This window comes from Odocoileus virginianus, chromosome 24 (genome assembly GCF_023699985.2).
Source record: "Odocoileus virginianus isolate 20LAN1187 ecotype Illinois chromosome 24, Ovbor_1.2, whole genome shotgun sequence".
NCBI classification, from domain to species: Eukaryota; Metazoa; Chordata; class Mammalia; order Artiodactyla; family Cervidae; genus Odocoileus; species Odocoileus virginianus.
In genome coordinates, this window is record NC_069697.1 from 5582854 (window position 1) to 5606937 (window position 24084).

General features: G+C 38.9%; 1 long non-coding RNA gene across 2 annotated transcripts; it reads right to left on the reverse strand.

Moving 5' to 3' along the window:
• Positions 1-5801: 5801 nt before the first annotated feature.
• On the reverse strand, positions 5802-17927 carry LOC139030796 (uncharacterized). 2 transcript variants are annotated; one of them, XR_011483179.1, is made up of 2 exons: positions 17391-17927; positions 5802-7284 (listed from the first exon to the last, which is right to left on the reverse strand). It is a non-coding gene; the product is annotated as an uncharacterized lncRNA (long non-coding RNA). The 2 variants fall into 2 exon arrangements; XR_011483180.1 differs by lacking the exon at positions 5802-7284 and adding an exon at positions 16089-17128.
• Between the last annotated feature and the right edge of the window lie 6157 nt (positions 17928-24084).

Consider the following 24084-nt stretch of genomic DNA (forward strand, 5'->3'; position numbering starts at 1 on the left):
CACTCGGTCGTGTCCGACCTTTGTGACCCCATAGATTGTAGCCCGCCAGCCTCCTCTGTCCATGGGATTCTCCAGGCAAGAATACTGGAGTGGGTTGCCATTTCCTCCTTCAGGGGATCTTCCCAACCCAGGGATCCATCCCAGGTCTTTTGAATGGGTAGGCAGATTCTTTTCCACGAAACCACCTGTGAAGCGCAATCTGCCCAAACCTGAATAGTCAATTTTGGCAAATGGCCTGTAGTATTCAGGTACATTGATTAATACTGAATCATTAAATTCAACAGATTGAATTTTTTTTACATGGAGGAATATTTGATAATCAACTCATCTTGGTGAGCTCATAGGGTGGGAGTCCCATTTAAAATACAACATAAAGTCATGATGTAGTTCATCACATGTTATTTTATTTTTTTTGCCCCAGCACAGCCATTTACCATGCCTCTCTAACTGCACTTTGAGTTTGATTAATATGCTACTCATGCCTACTTCAGCAGAGACATGTGATTGCAGCTTAGCCTACTAGAGCAGCTTGTTACTTGGGCTATGGTTTACTGGATTGGGGATAGGCTCCTGAGCCAATCAGAGCCAATAAAATATAATGATACATCTACTGAGACTCTGGAAAGGGGACCCTTCCCCTTTCACTCCAGAGCGTTGTTATCAGGGTACGGGCTCTAGCTGTGTTGCCATATGAGGGGAGTCTGATGATAATGAAACTAACGTGGAGGAGAGTGGAACTGAGAGACTCGGAGAAACAGGGTTGAATTTGGGTCACGGTGATATAACTTCCCAGGTGGCTCAGTGGTAAAAGGGTCTGCCTGCCAATGCAGGAGATGCAAGAGACATGGCTTCTATGCCTGGGTTGGTAAGATCCCTGGAGAAGGGAAGAGCAACCTGCTCCAGTATTCTTGTCTGGAGGATCCCGTGGTTGGAGAAACCTGGCAGGCCACAGTCCACGGACCTGCAAAGAGTTGGACAACTGAGTGACTAAGCAATATAACTTTTACTCTTGAGACGTCTTTACTTAGAGCCATGCCTCTCTTTGGACTTTACCATGATATGAACCAATAAACTCAATATTTATTAGAGTTATTTTATGTTGGGTTTTTGATTGTTTATGACCAAAGGTGTTAAAACTGATACATATGGTTAGGGGGAAAAAGTCTACTGAATCCTTTTTTAAATTCCTAATATACTTGTGCCTTTTTTTTTTGGTCCCCTGATCAAAGTTGCCAGGATTTTGTTATTTCTGTTTTCTTAGCTTTTCAAAAAATACTGGCTTAAAAAAAAGAATACTGGTTTTTGGTTTTGTGTGTGTGATTTGCTGGTATTCTTTGTTTCCTATTTTAATTATATCCTTATATTCTTATTTTTATTTCCTTTCTTGTACTTCTCTTGGCCTTTCTTTTGGTCAAAACTTCTCTTTTGTGCCTTTTTTCCATTTCCTGTGTTGACAGCATTAATTTTCAGTCATTTGTCTTTTCTAGTCCATGCATTTAACTGTGCAGATAACTAAGTACTTTAACTGCATCATGTATGTTTTAATATATAATATTTTCATGCTATACAGTTTTAAAACATTTTGTCATTTCTATTTGACTTATACTTCTTGATCCACAGATATTTTACCATTATGTTTTACAATTTCCAGATGCAGGTATTTTGGTAAATTATATTTTTGTTAGTATGTTCTATTTTTAATGACTTGTGAATAGGCCATCTGAGTATTATGCTAATTTGGGGGATAGTATTGAGATTTGCTTGTGACTTAGTATAAGGTCAGATTTTATAAATATTTCATGGGTTTGGAAAATTGTGCTCAAGATTCATATGTATATTTCTACTAGACCAAGTTTTTTCATTATTTTGTTTAAATTCTTGGTATTCTTACTACCTTTAAATTCTTGATATTCTTACTACCAATATACCTTATAAATTGCTGAGATAGGGATGTTAATGTCATCCACTATGATTATAGATTTGTAAATTTCTTTTTAGAATTTTGTCACTGTTTTAAACATACATTTTAGCTATATTGCTAACTAACAACATGTTCAGGATTGTTGTATTTTTAGGTGAATTATTTATTTGTCATTATGTAATATTTTGTCTTAAAATCATATTCACATGATATAGCTACACTAGGTATTTCCTGGTTAGTATATATTTCTTAATACCTTTTCTAATTTCCTTTCTCTGGATTTTTCTGTGTCCTTTGCATTTAAATATTTTCTTTTGTCAATAACATATGTTTAAAAACAATTAAAAGTTTTATCTATTAATGGTCTAATCACTAAATGAAAGATCAAAGAATAAATAACTGAAAAATTAACATAGGAGAAAAATGGAATAATGAAAATACTTGATTAATTCAAGAGAAGTGAGGAATAAAGAAACAAAGAACAAAGAGGACAGATGGAAACAGAATATGATGAGAAATTTGAACCCCAAAAATCAATAATTTTAATAACTTGTAATTCACATTCCAAGTAAAGGAGAAAGATTGTCAGAGTGAATTTAGAAAAACCCAACTGTATTCTCTGGATTCTCTCTTTTTATCAAGTGAGATCACCAGGGAGCTCAATTTATACTGTCTCACTCGAGTCTATAAAATGCTTGCTTTCTGCAGAGCTGTAATATTATGCTGTCTGCTTGCAGTGTTGGTTGATATAAGAAATGGCCATATAAGGAATTTTTCTGTATTATCTGCAGACCCCCTGATTAAAGACCTCACATGCCATGTGGTTCAATGTCTCATATAAGATTTCAGGTAATAAATCCCTCCTAGAAAATGTTTGATTTCTTGACAAACCACAAACTTTCTCTTATTGGAGTTAAATAAAATATTTTCCTGTCTCGTGTGCAGTAAATTAAGGGTAAATCTTATGATTATTTTTAGCGATGATCCTTAGTGTCGACTTTAGATAAAATTGTTTATTCCTTCCAGTTAACAAGCACAAATTGGATGAGGACTAAGCCTATTTGGAGAGAAAGGAAACAAATGATACAAGGATTTTTAAAAATGGTAATGGCAGACAAATAAACAAAACAGTCACATGATAATGAGGTCAGTGCTATGATAGAGATATGGGTAAAGTCTTAGGGGACTTAGGTGGAAATCATTAATTTTCCCTGGAGTGGGGGACCTGTGAAGCCTTCACAAAGAAGGTGACATCTGAAATAGGACTTTAAGCAAAAAGAATATTTTATCTGGAGGAGAAAAACATAGAGCAGTGCAATGCTGTCCAGTAGGAAGCAATGCAAGCCACATAGAAAATTCAAATATTCTGGTAGCCACATCAAGAAAGTAAAAAACAGATAAAATTAATTTTAATTATATGTCTTATTTAATCCAAGGTATCTGCTAAATTACTACTTTCCACTATACTATCAACATGTAATAACTTTTAATAAAACATTATTAATGAGAGATTTGCCATTGCCTTTTGGTATAAAATACTTGAAATTCAGTATGCATTTTACACGTATAGTACGTCTTAATTTTGACTAATCATTTTTCATGTGCTTTCTAGCCACATGTGACTAGTGGGTACCACACTGTATAGTGCAAGACTAAAACATTTTCAAAGACAGGAAGCAGATATCTGAGAAACAAATAAACCGATGTGGTTAGAGCGTGGTATGTATGTGTGTATACGTGCACACGTGAGTGTGTGTGTTGGGAGGGAGTGGTGAATTGAAGAAAAAGGAACCAGAAAGATAAATTGGAGCAAGAATATGAAATATGTTTGACTTGATGACATTGGAACCATTAACAGTTTTCTGCAAAAGAATGACATTTTCACATCTGTATTGTAAAACTCTAATTCTGGAGGCAGTGTGAGAAACAGATTTAAGAAGGGTTGGAGACTGGAGGCCAATTAAGGGACATAAATGATGTTCATTCAAGAGATGATAAGAACTTGGTTCTGCAGTTTTCAGATGGTTGAGGAAAGGATTGGAAAGATATTTTCCAGTTAGTATGAGCAAGACTTGGTAATCATTGGATGTGGGAAATGAGAGTGAGTGAAAATGATGTTAGCTTTAAGTGTGTGCAATAGTGTGAATACTGTTCAGTGAGAGAGAATTAAAAGCAAAAACAAATTTGTGCAAGGGCAGTAATTAGTTTGACCCATTTTGTGCATATTGAGTTGAGATTTGCAGTAGGCATTTGAATACCCAGAGCAGTACACTGTTCAGTGGGAAACCCTGCATCATAAGACTACCTGACTGACATCTAAATTTAGTACAGTTTTCATCATAAGTACAAGTTTTTTGAACTGACCAGATTATTTTAACTATCTCATGTGGAAGAATGAACATGTTAAAATTTCCAAGAAAATGTTAAAAGAATAGAAGAATATGGAAGAGTAAGTGTAGAAGGATATCTTGGCCAGATAATAAGATAGGTATGTGTTAAAATATATTCACACTGCCATAATCAAACTGTATAAAATCAGCACAAAAAGACAGTGTCTAAAAGCATAAGGAAGACTCAAATGAGACCAAAACCAGAATTTAGAAGTGTCTATTTATGCAGGTGTATGCCAGGAGAGGGGCTCAACAGGGAGGCTGAGGTACTTTGGTGACAAAGCAAGAAAGGATGGGGAAGGAATACTCTAACCTCTCTCTCCTTCTGAGCTGTGATCTTCTACCAGTGCCCCACAGAGGTCAAAGCTGCTTTAAAATCAGGAAATAAGGGGGCTGGGTGATGAGGGTCCTAGGGGTCAGCTTCCTAGGTCACAGTGTTGGGCAGAGAAGAATCTGAGGGAGTAAATAAGGCTCTCTCGCACACATGGAAAATTAATCTATGATATCTGGCATTTCAGTTCATTGGAGGTAGGGGAAGATTGTAACCATTGGGAGAAAATGATTGGATCGCATAATCTAAAACATAAATTTAGTTGCCTTAAAGATCTAAATGTTAAAAATAGCATTTTATAAATCTGGTTGGGGGAGGCCTTCCTAAGCAGGAGGGGGGAAACAATTTTTTATAAAAGGGATTATTTGCATACATATATATATATGTACTTATATACAAATATATAACAAGTTTACAAATGTATATGTGAATTTCATATTTATGTATATAACAAGTTCTGAATGCAAAAGTTATTATAGGCAGTATAATATAAAAAGAAAAGTAATAGACTAGGAAAAATCTTTGCAACATATGTGTAGACAGGGATTAATACATCCTTTAAAATCAAGGAGTCAGTAAAATTAAGGAAGTTAGCTCATTTTTTAAAATGGGCAAAGGATATAGATAGGCATTTCTTAGAAGAGAGAATGCAAATGATCATGAAATATAGGGAAAAAAATTCAACCTCACTTTTTATTAGGGAAGTATGAAGTAAAAAAATATAATTTTTATCCATCAGATTGGTAAATTTTTTCTATTTTTCTTCTATTAAAAATTAACTAAATCTATATTTTTAAAAAATCAAATGCTACCAAAAAATGTATCATGAAGCAAGTTCTCCTCTTATTCTCAGTCACTAGTCCCCTCCTGATTCCATCTCCAGAGGCAGCCACTGTGAAGTTTTCTTCTGTGTCTGCCCAGAGATAAAGCATGTATACAGTGAAAAAAATACACACACACATATATAAAATATGATAGGAACATGCCAGACCCACTATTCTGAACACTGTTTTTTCATTCTGTATCAGTCTAATTCAGTATATTGAATATTTTAAAGCTATATAGAGTTCTGTCCTTAGGATGTGCCATAGATAATTAGACTTTTAAGCTGTATCCAAACTGTTGCCACTAATAAGCAATACAATTATCAAACATAGGAGATGTTAAAAACGTCTTTTAATAGTCTTTCTTCAAAAAATCCATTCTCTGTCAGGGAAGATAGAATTAAAGCAAATGTTTATGATATACATGATAAATATAACAGTGGAAACCACAGATACAGCTCCTAGAAGCATGATTCATTTTACCCGTGGGCCCAGGCAGATTCCTTAGGGTGGTAGCAGGTAAGTGGGGTTTTAAAAGAGGATGAGGAAGCAGTCAAGAAAGAGGCCTGGAGAGCATTCTAGGCAAATACACGGGCAGAGCAGTGCAGCCCGGCTTGATGGCCACGGCAGTGATCCTTTTTGGAAGATAAAGTAGAGGCTTCCATGGAGTAGAAGGAGATGAGTTTGCTTCATTTATTCACAAGACTCTTCCCCTGGTAATTTCCTAGTTGACCTTCAAGGTCAAACGTCACCTCTCCTTTGATTATTTTCACTGCTGCATACCCTATATTTGTTGTTGTTCAGTCGCTCATTCGTGTCAGACTCTTTGCAACCCCATGGACTGCAGCATGCCAGGCTTCCCTGTCCTTCACATTTCCTGGATCTTGCTCAAACTCATGTCCATTGAGTCGGTGATTACATCCAACCATCTCGTCCTCTTTCATCCCCTTCTCCTCCTGCCCTCTATCTTTTCCAGCGTCAGGATCTTTTCCGATTAGTCAGCTTTTCTCATCAGGCGGCCAAAGTATTGGAGTTTCAGCTTCAGCATCAGTCCTTCCAATGAATATTCAGGATTGATCTCCTTTGGGATGGGCTGGTTTGATCTCTTTGCATCCCAAGGGACTCTCAAGAGTCTTCTCCAACACAACAGTTCAAAAGCATCAGTTCTTCAGCACTCAGTCTTCTTTATAGTCCAACTCTCACATCTATACATGAATATTGGAAAAACCATAGCTTTGACTATATGGACCTTTGTTGGTGAAGTAATGTCTCTGCTTTTTAATATGCTGTCTAGGTTGGTCATTGCTTTTCATCCAAGGAGCAAGTGTCTTTTAATTTCATGGCTGCAGTCACCATCTGCAGTGATTTTGGAGCCCAAGAAAATAAAGTCTGTCACTGTTTTCCATTTTTCCCCCATATATTTGTCATGAAGTGATGGGACCATGATCTTAGTTTTTTGAATGTTGAGTTTTACGCCAGCTGTGTGTACCTTTGATTCATATTAATTGCACACAATTATAACTCTTTGTGTAGCAAGCTCTCCAACATGAGATTTTGCTGTTCACTCTTGGGAGTCAGACTGTCTGATGATCCTATGGACGGGTGTTTAATATGAGGGACAGAGGACCATTCTGGGAGAAAACTCAAGGAAGGAAAGCCAAGCATAACACATTGTGCTATATAATATTCTTGGTTCTTACAAAGCAGGTCATCTTTACCTGATGTCTGTATGCTGATTCTTCCTCTTCCTCCTCACCTCCAGACCCATGTTCTGTACTGAGTTCTGGGGCTGGGATTCTGCTCCACCAGTAGAAAGCTCTAGAGGGAGATAGGGATGTGAAAGGAGCGAAGAGGGATTGTTCCAGTTTGCCCTCTGTTCTGTGGTCTAACAAATAACATCTCACCCAAGCACGACGTCTGAGGACCAGTCTCCCTCAGAGGTGCCAGAAGCAGTAGGGTGACACCCCTCCTCAGAGGTCGAATGGTCTTTGAGGGTCTCTCAGCTCTGAGGGTCTCCCTCCAAGCTCCTAGGCTATAAAAATCCCACGCTTTTCCTGTTTCCCCAGGGTACGGCTGATGGTAGCATTCTGCAGTTACTGCTCTGTTCCTTCGGGGTCATTTTTGGCTTTTTGGTCCTCCAATACCTGTTTAACCAATTCCCTATTATAAATTCTGTTAAAATCACTAATACGGCTACTGTTTTCCTACTGGAATCTGACTGATACACACTTCCCCTCAGTTCTCCATCAACCTACACATGAATCTGAGAGGATGGAAGTAAAAAATGGAAAGATAGCTTTCTGCAAGAACAGTAGGGTTTTGTATCCCTCCTAGAAAGACTGGCCCAAGAATGAGCCTGTTCTCTGCTTTTGACCACAGCATCTTCCCCAGAGTCTCCTGCAGGAGAATTGTCTATGAGACTCTGTGGAATCACTATGAATTTTTAGAGTTTAGTATAGCAGTAAGCAGTGGAGAAGGTCAGGGCTGGAGGAGACAAAATTCTGGCTGATATCCAGGAAGGTAGAGGCTCAAGTAGGTTAGGTCAGTGAAACAAGAGAGGTGGGGCTTTGGTAAACTGAAGAACCATCACCTTGTCAATAAGGGACAACTACTACTCAATATCTGGAGAAGGAAATGGCAACCCACTCCAGTACTCTTGCCTAGAAAATCCCATGGACGGAGAAGCCTGGTAGGCTACAGTCCATGGGGTCGCAAAGAGTTGGGCACGACTGAGCGACTTCACTTCACTCACTGCTCAATTCCAGCCTATCACTGCCACTTAGGAGTACAGGGTCTGGATCTTCTACATTTTCAGGAAGGCTCAAAATCGATACTTTTAGGCAAAATTAGTTAGTGTGTGTGCTAAGTCGCTTTAGTCGTGTCCAACTCTTTGTGGAGGACCTATGGATTGTAGCTTGCCAGGCTCCTCTGTCCATGGGGATTCTCCAGGCAAGAATGAAGTGGGTTGCCGTACTCTCCTCCAAGGGATCTTCCCGGCCCAGGGATCAAACCCGTGTCTCTTACAGCTCCTGCATTCGCAGGTGGGTTCTTTACCGCTAGAGGCACCTGGGAAGCCCAAATCAGTTAGCAACTAATTCAGATTTTAAAAAGGTAACTGTGCAGGTCAAGTATTACACACGTCAAGCCATATCTTTATATCCTTATAGACTATTGGTCACTATTTCTCAAATCTTTAGGAGCTGATAAGTTTATTCATGAGATTTGTGGGGGCCTTAGGTGTACTTAATGATTTGGGGAGATATCTTTTGCAAGGCACTTAATTCTTAAAATTGTACGTGGGTAAGAACCAGTGACACCCTATTTATATTTAATCACGTAACTTCTTTCTGATAAGATGGCGAGCTCCCTGGGGCGGGGGGTGGGGGCAAGGATTATGTCTAATTCATCCTTGTATTTCTAGCCCTTGGCATAATTCCTGGAATATAGTAGGTGTTCAATAAGTTTTGCTGAATGGATGAGTGAGCTAGTTACAAAAAAAGATAATGTAGTGGAAAAACACCACTTGGAAATTAGACTAAAGTTCTACTCCTGGGGTTGCCATTAGTGTGTGACTTTGAGAAACCACTTAACTCATCCAGAATTAATTCTCATCCATAGAGTGGAGATGCTAATACCTAACTTTCCAAGGTTTTCTTTTTTTTTTAATAATATGTTAAAAATCTCTCTTCCAAGATATTTTATTGTGTATTTTCAATTTAATAAGATAATAAATATGAAAGTGCTTTGTGGCGGTGTTAACTAAGAAAGTGGGTTGGGGAAGGGTCCAAGCGTTTTGTTGTGCTTCAGTAGCTGTACATCTATAGTACAATTGGGACTAAAACCTTGAGACAAAAATTCCTGGTTCAGTGATAGCTTGCCTGTCAGTGCTGACAGTAAATAATATATTGGAAGAAAGTTCTCTTACTAAATTAAACTGCCTTTTCCCCAGAATGACTCTGCCTTGGTGAACATTTATGCACCATTCAATGAGGAAAACCTCCCATGTTACCACATTTGCACCACTCAAATCTTTTAAAGTGTTTTTAAAAGGATATATTTTTGATTAAATTTCCTTTTCTGGAATGTCTCACGTTATGATTTGAGAAAATAGCCCTCTTATGAAATGTGCTTTTTGGACTTCTTCCCAGAAGCCACTTAGTCTTCCTATCCTCATATTGTCTGAAGTCATGGAACCAGCGCTTTCATGGAACGCCAGGACTTAATGTGCTCAAGGTGTTTATGTGATGAAATGGGCTCTGGATGCTACCAGAGAGAAAGCCGCTTCCTCCTCGTTCCTTCGCTGCTGACTTTCTGTTGCCTCTATCCAAGGCCTCCACACCATCTCCAGTCAATATTACAGCCCCAAGGCCTCTCTGCCTTTTATTTCTGCCTTGTGCCTCCACTTGGCTGGCACACTTCAGCCAAATGTGAGTTTCATCCAGTGACAAGGGATCAAAGGTTAACTTACTACGGTGTGTACAGATTCCAGGAAAACAAGCTTCATGAAGTTAGACTGATTATAAATACAGATGTTTGCTAACCAATTAATTCACTTTGTACTAACTAGGTATAACCATTAGGCTTTTTAAAGAAAACTCCTATTGTACTTCTAACCTATAGATTTTGGACTTGTCAAGTCTCCACAATTATGGGAGTTAATTCCATAAAATAAATATATATCTGTATCTATAAATTAGATATGTACAGATTATAGTTATAGTTATAGAGATGTACTATACATATACAGATGTTGATATATAGATATATATAGAACCAACTATATATATAGAATTATATATATAAGCCAACTATATATATATATGTAATTATCAGGACACATCCTGTTTGTTCTATATATCTGTAGGTATGTATCTACATCTCTACACACACATGTATATCACATTGGCTGTATTTCTGTGGAGAATCCTAATACAAAATCATAAAAGAAAAATATATAATTAAATTTTATCACAATGAAAACTTTTACTCTTTCAAAGATACCATGAAGAAAATGACAGTCATGACACAGAATGGCTTATGTCACACACACAAATATATATACAGACACACATAAAATGACAACCGACTCCAGTATTCTTGCCTAGAAAATCCTATGGACAAAAAACCTGGTGGGCCACTTTCCGTAGGTTCACAAAGAATTGGACAAGACTAAGCACACATGTATGCATGCATATACATTAAAAGGACCCATATTCAGAATGTATGAAGACTCTTAAAGCTCAATAATAAGGCAATAATAAATGACCAAGATCTGGACAAGCACTTCACAAAAGACGTGTGTGAATGACCAATAAGCACGTCAAAAGATAGTTGACATTCACGAAAAAGAGAGAGAAAACAGATAATGTTATTAGCATCAAAGATAGAGCCAGACACTAGTTAAAGCGGTGGGGGCAGATTTTACCAGGCAATGCTATTGCAGTAGGAAAGAGTCCGGCATGAAGTGAGGTCATCACTGACTTGTGCAGAGGTGTTGGGCGTTTCAAGGGGCGTGTGAGGGAGCAGGGAGGGGGAGCGGTGTGGGCTTGAGCAGGCCACAGAGGAAAGAGTTGATGAAGAGCAGAAAGAGGGGTTGGTTGACAGGACCAGGCCATCTGACTTGGTTAGTCAGCCCTTACCCAGAGGAGAGACAGACTTGCCGTGTCTTTACCACAGGGGGCGATGGTGTTGACGCGAGTGAGGACCCAGTGAAGCTGGGCCCAGTCCCCCCGCGGGGACTGGGATACAGACTTGCCATGTCTTTACAGGGGACGATGGTGTTGACGCGAGTGAGGACCCAGTGAAGCTGGGCCCAGTCCCCCCGCGGGGACTGGGATACAGACTTGCCATGTCTTTACAGGGGACGATGGTGTTGACGCGAGTGAGGACCCAGTGAAGCTGGGCCCAGTCCGCCCACGGGGACTGGGAGACAGACTTGCCGTGTCTTTACCACGGGGGGCGATGGTGTTGGCGCGAGTGAGGACCCAGAGAAGCTGGGCCCAGTCCTCCCGCGGGGACTGGGAGTGAGAGATGAGTTGTCCCCTTACATGTTTGCCTGTCAAAGAAACGGCTTTTGGGTCCTTGAGAAAACAGTTTTAGGTGGTAGACTTATGTCCCAGAGCATAGAGAAGGGATCTGTTGTCGCAAAGTTTCTAGAGAAACTCTCTAAGAGGTGATTCAGAGGCCTGTCTGTCCATCTCCATAAGGGGGGCCGTGGTCATCCTAGGGATGAGATGCTGGAAACTAGGCTAGTGTTTACTCAGGGGTCTTAGTGTGGGGTGGGCAAGGTTGTTTGTGCGAGGAGTCTGCTGTCTTTTTAGGGCAAAGATGAGGCCTAGTCCCGAGAGTGTACAGAGAAGCCTGACTAGCGTGTGTTCAAGGAGACAGTCTTCGCTGTTAGTTGTTAGGAAAATGTGAGCTAGCACGTCAGTGCAATAGCATTACATATCTAGAATGGCTTTTAAAAAAATATGACAATAGCAAGTGTTAAGGATGTGGGGCAAGGGTTGCCATGGGGAATAAGTGGTACAAATTCTTTGGAACACAGTTGGAGGGTTTCTTGTTAAGTTAAGCATATAGTTACCATATTACTAAGAAATTTTGATTCTGTATATTTACCCAAGAAAAATGCCCATCAAAAAATAAACAGTAAACAAACTACATATATCCATGCAGTGGAATCCTACTCAGCGTTAAAATGGAGCAAACTACAAATACCACAGAGAGATGAATCTCAAAAATCGTATTACCTAAAAGAGCCGGTTGAAAAAAATTATGTACTATGATTTTATTTATAGAAAACTCTACAACATGCAATGGGCTTCCCTGGTGTCTCCCACGGTAAAGAATCCACCTGCAATCAGGAGACCCAGCTTCGATCCCTGTGTTAGGAAGATCCTCTAGAGAAGGGAATGGCAACCTACTCCAGTATTCTTGCCTGTAGAATTCCAAGAACAGAGGAGGCTGGACTACATGGTCCAAGTAGTTACAAAGAGTCGGACACAACTGAGTGATTAACCCTTTCTTTCACAAAGTGCAAACCAACCTATGATAACAGAAAGGATTGGGGAAAGGAGTGCCTGTGGAAAGGAGTGGAAGGAGGGATAAATTTCAGAGAAGCAAGAAGAAACTTTTGGAGGTGATAGAAGTATTTAGTATCTTGATTGGGATGATAGTTTCCTTTGAAAACTCATAAATCATGTATTTTAAATATATGCAGTTTATTGCATGTAAAGTATTAGAAATTAAAGGCTAAATAGCCATTGATGGAAATATATATTTTATGGAAATATATATTTATTTATATAATAAAGATAAAAATATATCTTTTAATAAACTGAGGGACAAGAAAGAATTTTGCCGGTAATTGTGGTATCTAGATCACAAATTGCAAGCATTTTCTATAAAGAGTGAGGTAGCATATATTTTAGGCAGACCACATGCCACTTCTGGAGCAATTTTTTTCTTTCCTTGCCTCTTTCCTTTCTTCCTTCATCCCTTCCTTCTTTCCTTTCAACACTTTAAAAATATGAAAACCATTCATAGCTTTCAGACCACACAAAGCAAGCTGTGGACGAGATTTATTTCAGCCCAAGAGGGCCAACATGATCATCATTTATTCATAATTCATTTAATTTTAATATTGAATTTTCAAAATGGACTCATCTTCAAGGTCTTTTTTGGTAAGTGACAATACATTTGGAAGGTTGATGAGGCAGATGGGCCTCATCTTACTGCTGGGTGAAATCTCACTTCTGGGAGCTGAAGTGAATTTCCACACAGTAAGCCAGGGCCACCAGACTTTAACTGGCACATTCCACTTTAAGAAAGATATAATCAATTGGGAAGGAAGTATAAATGGCAACCCACTCCAGTATTCTTGCCTGGAAATTTCCATGGACAGAGGAGCCAGGTAGGCTACTGTTCAAGGGGTCGCAAAGAGTAGGACACAACTGTGTAACTAAACACAGTGTTAATATAGCACCTTTCTGGTGAAGAAGGCTGGTCATTTTTCATCATGTTTGTATTTCTCCTAAGGAGTCTGTAAATTTTGTTGGGCAGGAAATAATCAACATTTTAGAGATTTTATAGCTGACCAAACCAAATTTCCTTATTTTATCTTCACAGTGAACTCTAGCCTTGGTCTGCTTAAAATCTGATTATCACTCCAGAACCTTCTTATTCGGCTTTCCTGGTGGCTCAGACAGTAACGTATCTATCTGCCTGCAATGTGGGAGACCTGGGATCGATCCTTTAAATAATCTGAACTTTCTTCACTGTGAAATGCATTTTCAATCATTAAATGAGTTTGTAGACCAGCACAATTTATAGATGTTTTATTTTAAATCCTGATGGTATTTGAACTACAGGAAGTAGGTCTGTAGCACTCTTCTGCACTGTCTCTGTCACCAGAAAGATTTTCAGTATGAAATTCTTACATGTATAGCATATACAATGTACTTTATTAACACACATGGTATAATACTTTATGCTCATCTTTTTCCTCATGATTTATTTATTTATTTTTGCTTTTTATTTATTTTCATTTGGAGTATAATTGCTTTACAATGCATTATGCTCACCTTATTTTTAATAAAAGAAGAAAATAATCATGCAAAATATCTTTAATTTTCCCTGTAAAAGTTGAGATACCATCTTTAATATGTTTTAAACCAATTCTTTAAAATTAGTAAACAGTGGAATCAGAATTCATTTTCTTAAATTTGAAAGTTAGAGAAAATGAAAATGTTTGCGTAAAAGGCAATTTTTCATCCTAGAAAATTTGTATTCATAGATAATGAAGCGAATGTTTAGAAAGTTACATAAGAAATTACATATCCTCAATAGAATAAATTACTAGATATATTTATATGAAAACCCAGTGTAGGTTTGCGTTATTGTATGGCAGAAACCAACACAGCATTGTAAAGCAATTTTCCTACAATTAAAAAAGTAAATGAAAAAAAGAAAACCCAATGTTCTTATCTATCATCTCCCTTCAATTAAAATATGAAAATCAAAATCACATGTTGGAAGAGTGAGTAACATTGCCTGCTGTTTTCTTGATGTAATTTACTTGAGCATGTACATAAGCTAGGGATAATTTATCTAGTTTCTGCAGAATAGTATTTTCCCAAGTAAGTTTACGCAGCTTCAGCAGGAACTCATTTTGAGCTAACTGCAGTGGTTAATAAATCATTAGAGAGAATTCACTTTGTGATAGGTGTAATTAATAATCAAGACTTTCAGACTCATTCTGTAAAGTCTTTTATATTAAATTACTCACATTTCTAAAGCAATAGGAATCAAATTAGCAGGAATCAAATTACTCACATTTCTAAAGCATATATATTTTTGCAGGAAATATAAATTGTATTGAGGAGAAATATCTTGGAAGCTAATGGCACCTTCTAAAATGGTTTTGCACTTTTCTCTGACTTGCAGGGTAATTTGCTGCAGAAATTGGGTTAAGCTATTGGAAATTTGTGTGTGTGTGTGTGTGAGTGTGTGTGTGGTGATTTAATTCAGAAGAGAACAAAATAGGAAAAATGGCAAATACTGAAAAAATTTGAAAGGAGTTTCTGAGCTTAAAGCTTATTAGGAAAGAACAAAAGGAAAAATGCATTGCAAGATATTTATTGGGGCATGCTTTGAAGAATCTTGTGGTTTTGTAATCCTTTCTTTCAAAATATACACTCTAGAGCCTCCTAGGAAAGCTGATTCTTCAAAATGCATTACTAGATCCATCCACTGTATGGAAAATTGGAGTAGAGCAGGTAAAGGCTGCCTTTCTTGACAAGGGTCGAGTCACATCTCTCTGGGAACTTGGTTGGTCCTATGACAATTTAAAAGGAAGACATTCTGGTGAGAATTCTGATATCTCTTGTGTGTTAAGCTAAAGACAAAAAGGCTGCCTAGTAAAATCAGATGGGTTTCCCTGGTAGCTCAGATGGTAAAGAATCTGCCTGCAATGCAGGAGAACCGGGTTTGACCCATGGGCTGGGAAGATGCCCTGGAGAAGGAAATGGATACCCACTCCAGTATCCTTGCCTGGAAAATCTGTGGACATAGGAGCCTGGCGGGTTACAGGCCTTGGGTCACAAAGAGTTGGACACGGCTGAACGACTAAGCACGAAAAATCAATTATAGACGAACAAACCATATTGATTATAGACGGACAAACCACACTGTATAAAGGTACACATGCATGAATGGGAAATCCCAGCAGTTCAGATCTGTCTTCATCCTCTGTGCTCTGGGCGGCCTGAGACCCATCTCTGCTGGATTTGTCTGGTGCTGGGGCTGCACGTCAGATTTCCAGGCAGCATAGTTATGTGCTGCTGAATTTGCTTCTTGATGTACAGACACCAAGGGCAGTCACTGTCATCCAGGAAAACTCTCTGTTCTTGCAGGGAGTGACTTACCATGGCTTGGGGCCTCTGGGAAACAGGCAGCCAGTATCACTGGTACTTTATCAAGATCCTCAGATGTCAAGTTATCTTAGAGTACACACATACACACACACATTCACATTACTTCCAAATAAGAGAAACCTTTCCCATCACCTCATCATGATGGAGATTTTATAGATTATAAACAAATACTAGATAATGAAGGCAGACTTGATTGTTTACCATAGTTTTTAATTAGCCCAGAGAAGAAATAGTTGTTGATTCAAATTTTAATGCAAGCATTATGTCTGTAAGTTTAACAAAACAAAAACAACATAGAACCTTGAACCAAATATCTTCATGCTCAGATGACAACTGAACAAAATGAGAGCTAATTTTAGCACGTGCACTATTAATCCAGAACCACAATAGGCATAAAAATTTCTACATCACAATTCCTTCATGCAGAACAAAATCTTACAGACAATGGACCCTAGGAGCCATCTGTGGGAAGCTTAGAACCTTGGCATTCAAGGTCTTCAGACTGCCTAGAAGGAAGAGTGCCACCAACATATTTGTCCTTTTGATTCAAATATCTTGTTTCTTTATTTGCAATTTTAAACATACTGTGGTATTTCACATCCATCCACACAAATTCCAAGGCTTCTAAATTTTTTAAAAATCACACTCCAAAGGAAAGAATAACGATAGAAAGTAAATTGTAAGATGGCCTTGAGAAAGACAGGGAATAAATCACCCCACCCCAGTACATATTTTCCAGTGCATCACTGGTAATTTTTTTTCATAACACAAGAAATAATACAGGCATTGGCAATTTTGACAAATGTCTTCAGAGTCTGCCATGGAGTCAACATGCTGTCCTCAGGATAAAGGCATGTGTGTGGGGAGTTTCCATGTATTTTTCTTAAGATCAGAGAGATTTCCTTGTCTCTATTCATTCATCCAATTCAAAGTATGACTCAACTTTGCTTAAAGTGTGACACATTTAATACATATAATCATACACAGCTAAACTAAGTGCTGTTTCACTGAGTATAAAATTTGTTGTTGTTTAATCGCTAAGTCATGTCCAATTCCTTTGCGACCATAGGGACTGTAGCCCACAGACTCCTCTGTCCATAGGATTTCCCAGGCAAGAATACTGGAGTGGGTTGCCAATTTCTTTCTCTAGAAGATCTTTCCTACCCAGGGTTTGAACCCATGTCTCCTGTATTGCTGGTAGATTCTTTACCACTGAGCCACCTAGGAAGCTGAGTATAAAATTAAAAACATTAAAAAACCTCTCATCGCTTCCTAGTGTATTTAGAATAAGTTTAAAAAGAAAACCTCATACTTCAGAACCAGTATTCTCCCCACTAAACTGTAAGTTACTTTTACACTGAGGATATAGCTTATTTTGCATTGAAATCCTGGCACCAAGCAAAAGTTAGACATTTAATAAATATTAATTGTATGAAAAAAATAGGTAATAAAATGTCTTTGTGGAAATTAAAAAAAAAAAGAAAAGAAAACCTCAGCAACTCCGGAGCGTGGCCGACAAGGTCCCTCGTGATTCGCCATGTTCGCCTCACCTTCTGCCTCTCCTTCCCTGTGCTGTGGCAACACTGACTTCCTGTCAACAGAACTTAAGCAGCTTGTTCTCCACTCAGGGCTCTTGTTCTTGCTGTTCCTCCTTTCCCATAATCTTTATGTGATCGGCTGGCTTTCCTCAGTTAGTTCTCAGCTTGGAAATTGTTTCCCAGAGAGGCTTTCTTGCCACCATAGCTGAAGCAGCTAGCCCTCCTGTCAGCTCCAGTTTCATTTCCTTTCATTCAGTTTCATTTCATTTCATTCAATCAACCCAGTTTCATTTCCTACGTAGCACTTCCCGTGATCTGAAATGACTTACTTTTTGGACACTTATTAATGTCTAGCTCCAGCCTGCCTACCTGAACTTCTTCAGTATAAGCATCATGAAGGCAAGGACTTTTCTCTCTCATCACGTTGACCCCAGGACCTAAATAAATGGCCTAGGGCAGAGTGGAAACAGGATAGTTGAATGAGTTGAGGCTAAATGAGTTAGGACAGCTTCCAAAGCATTAAATGGTTTCAGAACCACTTGTATCACTCATTCCTCTACACAGTCTTCCTCCAGGCCGGAGCCCTAAGTAATTTGTCAGCCTGCCTTGGGGTAAGAGTTGACCTCACCCTTGTAAGAGTGACAGGTCTCTAACAGTCACAAGAGAGCCTCAGTTGCTCACAGCAAGAGCTTCCTTCTTGCTCTTATTGCACTGCAGATTGTATTTCTGGCTGACGCATTCATGTACTCACATGGGGACATGGGCTGCCTCCAGCTTGGGGCTCTACCTACCTCTAGAAGTCCTGTGTTCATTCAGTTCATAGGTGGGGATGCAGACTGGAGAGAAGATAGACATTCATCTGAACAATTTCATCCACACAGTGCTGCCTGTCACCTTCCTCTTGTTCCACCGGCCAAGTTCCACCACAAAGGTCACATGCAACCGCCAGAGACACTAGGGAAAGGAGTGGAGCTGTAAGCCAGGAGAAAAGGAGATAGAATTTGATGAATGCTGTTAAAACTAAGTCAACAAGGAATCTATTGGACTGACGTGGCTCTCATGGCCCTCAAAGGCAACAGAAACCTAAGCCTGTAAATGCCCCAAGGTTATAAAATCAAAACAGAAAGCACAACCACTCACAAACATCCAGCTCAGCTTTAGCTACAGTCAGTCAAATTGTCTCCTATCTTTGCTTCCACACTGCCTCTGTTGAAGGCTTCCCCTGATCCTGTCTGTGGAGCTCTCCTAACCACTTGTGGTTTGGCATTGAGATTCTAGTCAATTTTTGTTTAATAAACTCTAAAAAAATGTAATATGCCTTAGTTTATCCTTTAAAACACACACAGCATAATCCTTGAGGAAAGACTATCCTCTTGCCTGCATCTTTAGTTATGGTCCAAACTCTTCTTAAAGAACCAGAGCCTTCCTTTTGGATTCACCTCTGGTTGTAGGTCCTGATTCAATCAGTTGGTCTTCCTCTCAGATGAACCCTCTATGTCCCTGAAATCTTGTTTGCTTTTATTTTCTTTTACCAAGTGATATTCTTGATGTACTTATGAAACTTTTATTTTGCTGCCTGTGAGCATCTGATATTGGTTTTCTTAGTCTTGGTCCACTTCCCTTTGGTCATAGTTTCCTCTAATAGCTTGTGCCTGCCATCTGTATTGTTCATACCCCTGACTCCTCACATCATGTCTGCATTAGCTTTGTACAGCTCTATTACCCCTCTCATCCGCTGTGTTAGATCATTTGCATTCAGTTCACTCTTCTTTGCAATCTCTCCACTGGGAAAACTTTCCATACATTTCATGTTAACTGCATCAGCTGTCCCCCTCAGAAGTCTAGACAGTACTTTAAAACTCCCTTTTATGTTGTAGCATCATCTTTATGACAACTGATTGTCACATTTTGGGTAGTTTCCCATAGCCATTTATCAAAGTCTGCTTTTATAATAGCCTTGTTGTGATAAAGGGGCTTGAGTAATTCAGTGAAGCTACTAGCCATACTATGCAGGGCCACCCAAGATGGATGGGTCATGGTGAAGAGTTCTGACAAAATGTAAACTTCTGGAGAAGGAGGTGGCAACCCACTCCAGTATGCTTGCTGTGAGAACCGCATGAACAGCATGAAAAAGCAAAATGATGACACCAGAAGATAAGCCCCCCAGGTCAGAAAGTGTCCAAAACACCACTGGGGAAGAGTGGACGTTGATTACTAATAGCTCCAGAAATAATGAAGAGCCTGGGACAAAGCAGAAGCCATGCTCAGTTGTAGATGAGTCTGGTGGTGGAAGTAAAGTCCAATGCTGTAAAGAACAATATTGTCTAGGAAACTGGAATGTCAGGCCCATAAATCAAGGTAAGTTGGATGTGGTCAAGCAGGACATGGCAAGAGTGAACATATACATCTTAGGAATCAGTGAACTAAAATGGATGGGAATGGATGAATTTGATTCAGACGACCATTACATCTACTTCTGTGGGCAAGAATTCCTTAGAGGAAATGAAGCAGCCCTCATAGTCAACAAAACAGTCTGAAATGCAGTACTTGGGTGCAGTCTCAAAAATAACAGGATGATCTCAGTTCATTTCCAAGGCAAACCATTCAATATCACAGTAAACCAAGTCTATGCCCCAACCAATGATGCAAAAAAGGCTGAAGTTGACTGGTTCTGTGAACAACTACAAGACCTTCTAGAACTAACACCCAAAAAAGATGTCATTTTCATCATAGGGAACTGGAATGCAAAAGTAGGAAGTCAAGAGATACTTAGAGTGACAGGCAAGTTTGGCCCTGGACTGCAAAATGAAGCAGGGCAAAGGCTAAGAGAGTTTTGTCAAGAGAACATGCTGATCATAGCAAACACCCTTTTCCTATAACTCATGAGATGGCTCTACACATGGAAATTACCAGAAGGGCAATATTGATATTAGATTGATTATGTTCTTTGAGCCAAAGATGGAGAAGCTCTGTAGAGTCAGCAAAAACAAGACCTGGAGCCGATTGTGGCTCAGATCATGAACTCCTTATTGCAAAATTCAGATTTAAATAGAATAAAGTAGGGAAAGCCACTAGACCATTCAGGTATGACCTAAATCACATCCGCTATGATTATACAGTGGAGATGGCAAATAGATTCAAGGGATTAAGACTGGTAGACAGAGTGACTGAAGGATTATGGACAGAGATTCATAACATTGTACAGGAAGCAGAGACCAAAATCATCCTGAAAGAAAAGGAATGCAAGAAGGCAAAGTGGTTGTTTGAGAAGACTTTACAAATAGCTGAGAAAAAAGAGAAGAAAAAGGCAAGGAAGGGAAGGAAAGATAATACCCAGCCAAATACAGAAGTCCAGAGAATAGCAAGGAGAGATAAGAATGCCTTCATAAATGAACAATACAAAGAAATAGAGGAAAACAATAGAATGAGAAAGACTAGAGATCTCTTCAAGAAAATCAGAGATACCAAAGGAACACTTCATGCAAAGATGGGCACAATAAAGGACAAAAATAGTATGGACCTAACAGAAGCAGAAGATATTGAGAAGTCACAAAAATGCACAGAAGAACTGTACAAGAAAGGCCTTAAAGACCCATATAACCACAGTGGTGTGGTCATTCACCTAGAGCTGGACATCCTGGAGTGTAAAGTCAAATGGACCTTAGGAATCATTACTATGAACAAAGCTAGGGCAGGTGATGGAATTTTAGCAAAGTTATTTAAAGCCCTAAAAGATGATGCTATTCAAGTGCTGCCCTCCCTATGTCAGCAAATTTGGAAAACTCGACAGTGGCCACAGGACTGGAAAAGGCCAGTTTTCATTCCAATCCTGAAGAAAGACAATGCCAAAGAATGTTCAGACTACCATATTATTGTGCTCATTTCACATTCTAGCAAAGTTGTGCTCAAAATCCTTCATGCTAGGTTTCAGCAGTATGTGAACCGAGAACTTCCAGATGTACAAGCTGGGTTTTGAAGAGGCAGAGGAACCAGACATGAAATTGCTAACATTTTTTTGGATCATGGAGAAAACAAGGGAGTTTCAGAAAAACTCTGCTTCTTCTTCATTGACTACACTAAAATCTTTGAGTGTGTGGATCACAACAAACTGTGGAAAATTCTTAAGGAGATGCGAGTACCAGACTACTTTACCTGTCTCCTGGGAAACCTGTATGCAGAACAAGAAGCAACAGTTAGAGCTGGACATGGAACAACAGATTGGTTCCAAATTGGGAAAGGAGTATGTCAAGGTTGTATATTGTCACTCTGCTTGTTTAACTTATATGTAGAGTACATCATGTGAAATGCTGGGCTGGATGAATCACAAGCTGGAATCAAGATTGCCCAAAAAAATATCAACAGCTTCAGAAATGTAGATGGTAGCAATCTAATGGCAGAATGAGAAAAGGAACTAAAGAGCCTCTTAATGAAGGTGAAAGACAAGAGTGAAAAAGTTGGCTTAAAACTCAATATTCAGAAAACAAAGATCATGGCATCCGGCCCCATCACTTCATGGCAAATAGATGGGGAAACAGTGGAAATAGGGCTGACTTTATTTTGGGGGGCTCCAAAATCACTGCAGATGGTGACTGCAGCCATGAAATTAAAAGATGCTTTCTCCTTGGAAGAAAAGCTATGACAAACCCAGTCAGCATATTAAAAAGCAGGGACATTACTTTGCTGACAGAGATGCATATAGTCAAAGTTATGGTTTTTCCAGTAGTCATATACAGATGTGAGAGTTGGACCATAAAGAAGGCTGAGCACTGAAGAATTGATGTTTTCAAATTGTGGTGCTGGAGAAGACTCTTGAGAGTCCCTTGGACTGCAAGGTGATCAAACCAGTTAATCCTAAAGGAAATCAACCTTGAATATTCATTGGAAGGACTGATGCTGAAGCTGAAGCTCTAGTACTTTGGCCACCTAATGTGAAGATACTGCTTATTGGAAAAACCCCTGATGCTGGGAAATATTGAAGAAGTGGAAGGAGACAGCAGAGGATGAGATGGTTGGGTAGCATCACCAGCCCAGTGGACATGAATTTGAGCAAACTTGGGGAGATAGTGGAGAAAAGAGAAGCCTGGCAGGCTACAGTACGCAGGGTTGTGAAGAGTTGGACACAATTCAGCAACTGAACAACAACAATAGCAAAAATTATGAAGGGGAAATACTGTGTGTGTTTGAAGTTAAATAGATTTGGCTTTAAATTCATATTCTAATTTAAGTGAATCATCCCTTGGAGATGGTGTTGATGTTATCATACAAATTTATTTTGAGGATTAATTAAAATAAGAGTGCTTAGTATATCGTAGTTTCTCAATAAATATTAGTGGGTAAATCTGCTGCCCTCATTTATTATTTCTATTCATAGATGGGAAATGGGATCAGTAATATAAAGCCTGGCAAAATGGAACAAATGACTAATTTGACATTGTGATGGCATGTAGTCTCTGAATGAAAGTTTTGCTTTGCAAACGAATAGTCAAGACTTAGGAGCTGGTTTGGTTCCTGAAGTCTGCAATCTGACTGTAGCAGACTAGGGAAAACCCAGGCCACCCAGCATAGGTCTGCACAGGTTGTGCACCACCTAACTCAAGCGGGGCCATTCCCACAGCCAGTGATGTGAATGATACTTCTGGAAGCTGTCCAGTGAAACAGTCCTGGGGAACTTGGATTTGGTTGAAATAATTTTCATGATATCCTCCATTACAATTCAGTGAGATAAGATTTAGGGTATGCCTTAAATTACTCAAACTCTGCTTAATTATATTTGCTTGTTTTAGAAGTGTAAAACATGATGGTAACAGAGAATCAATAATAAATGTTATTTAATTATTTTTCAAATGTAGAGCAGGCTGTCAAGTTAATATAAACTCACTGATCAAGTAGAAGAGAAAATTAGAGCATTTTTGTTCTTGATAATTCTTATTTGACAGTCTTTGAAAACAAGACATAGAATGGTTGATTTGCATCAGTCTGGTTCTACAAATGAAAGGTATTTTTCTCCTTTTGTTTGTTTTTTCTGACTTACTCCAGTTGAGGCCCTCCTATAGCATAGACATGATTTCCCAGGCCTGCTTAGACAAACACCATAAGCGAATATGTTTCAGATTTACAGATATTAGTATACTGTAAGTATCATGGAAAAAGTGAGAGAGTCAATTCCTAGGCAGGTTGATAAGAAGTCCAGGGGTCCCCAAGGAGAGAGGGGTGTGGAATTCTCAAGGAGGAGGAAAGGACAAACTTTTTTTTCCCTCTACATTTCTTAGTCACATAAAACGTTTTTATCTTTAAGCCTCAAACTGATGATTACACAACAAACAACTCAGTTTAAACTCTGTACTAAGGATTAGGTAACAACAGTGTATCCTGCTTGAGAACAGTTTCTCCTTCCTGAAAACTATCGGCTAATCCTGTTATCTTAAAAATGTAAATTATGGGAGTGGGTCTAGTAAGATCTTTGCAACCTCCAGACATTCTTTTGATTCATTGTAACAACTAATTAAAAAGTATATAACTCCATTGCTAACACTAGCCAGGGGGCACTCTTTCTGCCCCCTTCTGATGTCAATGTCAGAAGCTTTCTCTATCTCTTTTATACTTTAATAAAACTATTACACAAAAGCTCTGAGCGATCAGGCCTCGTC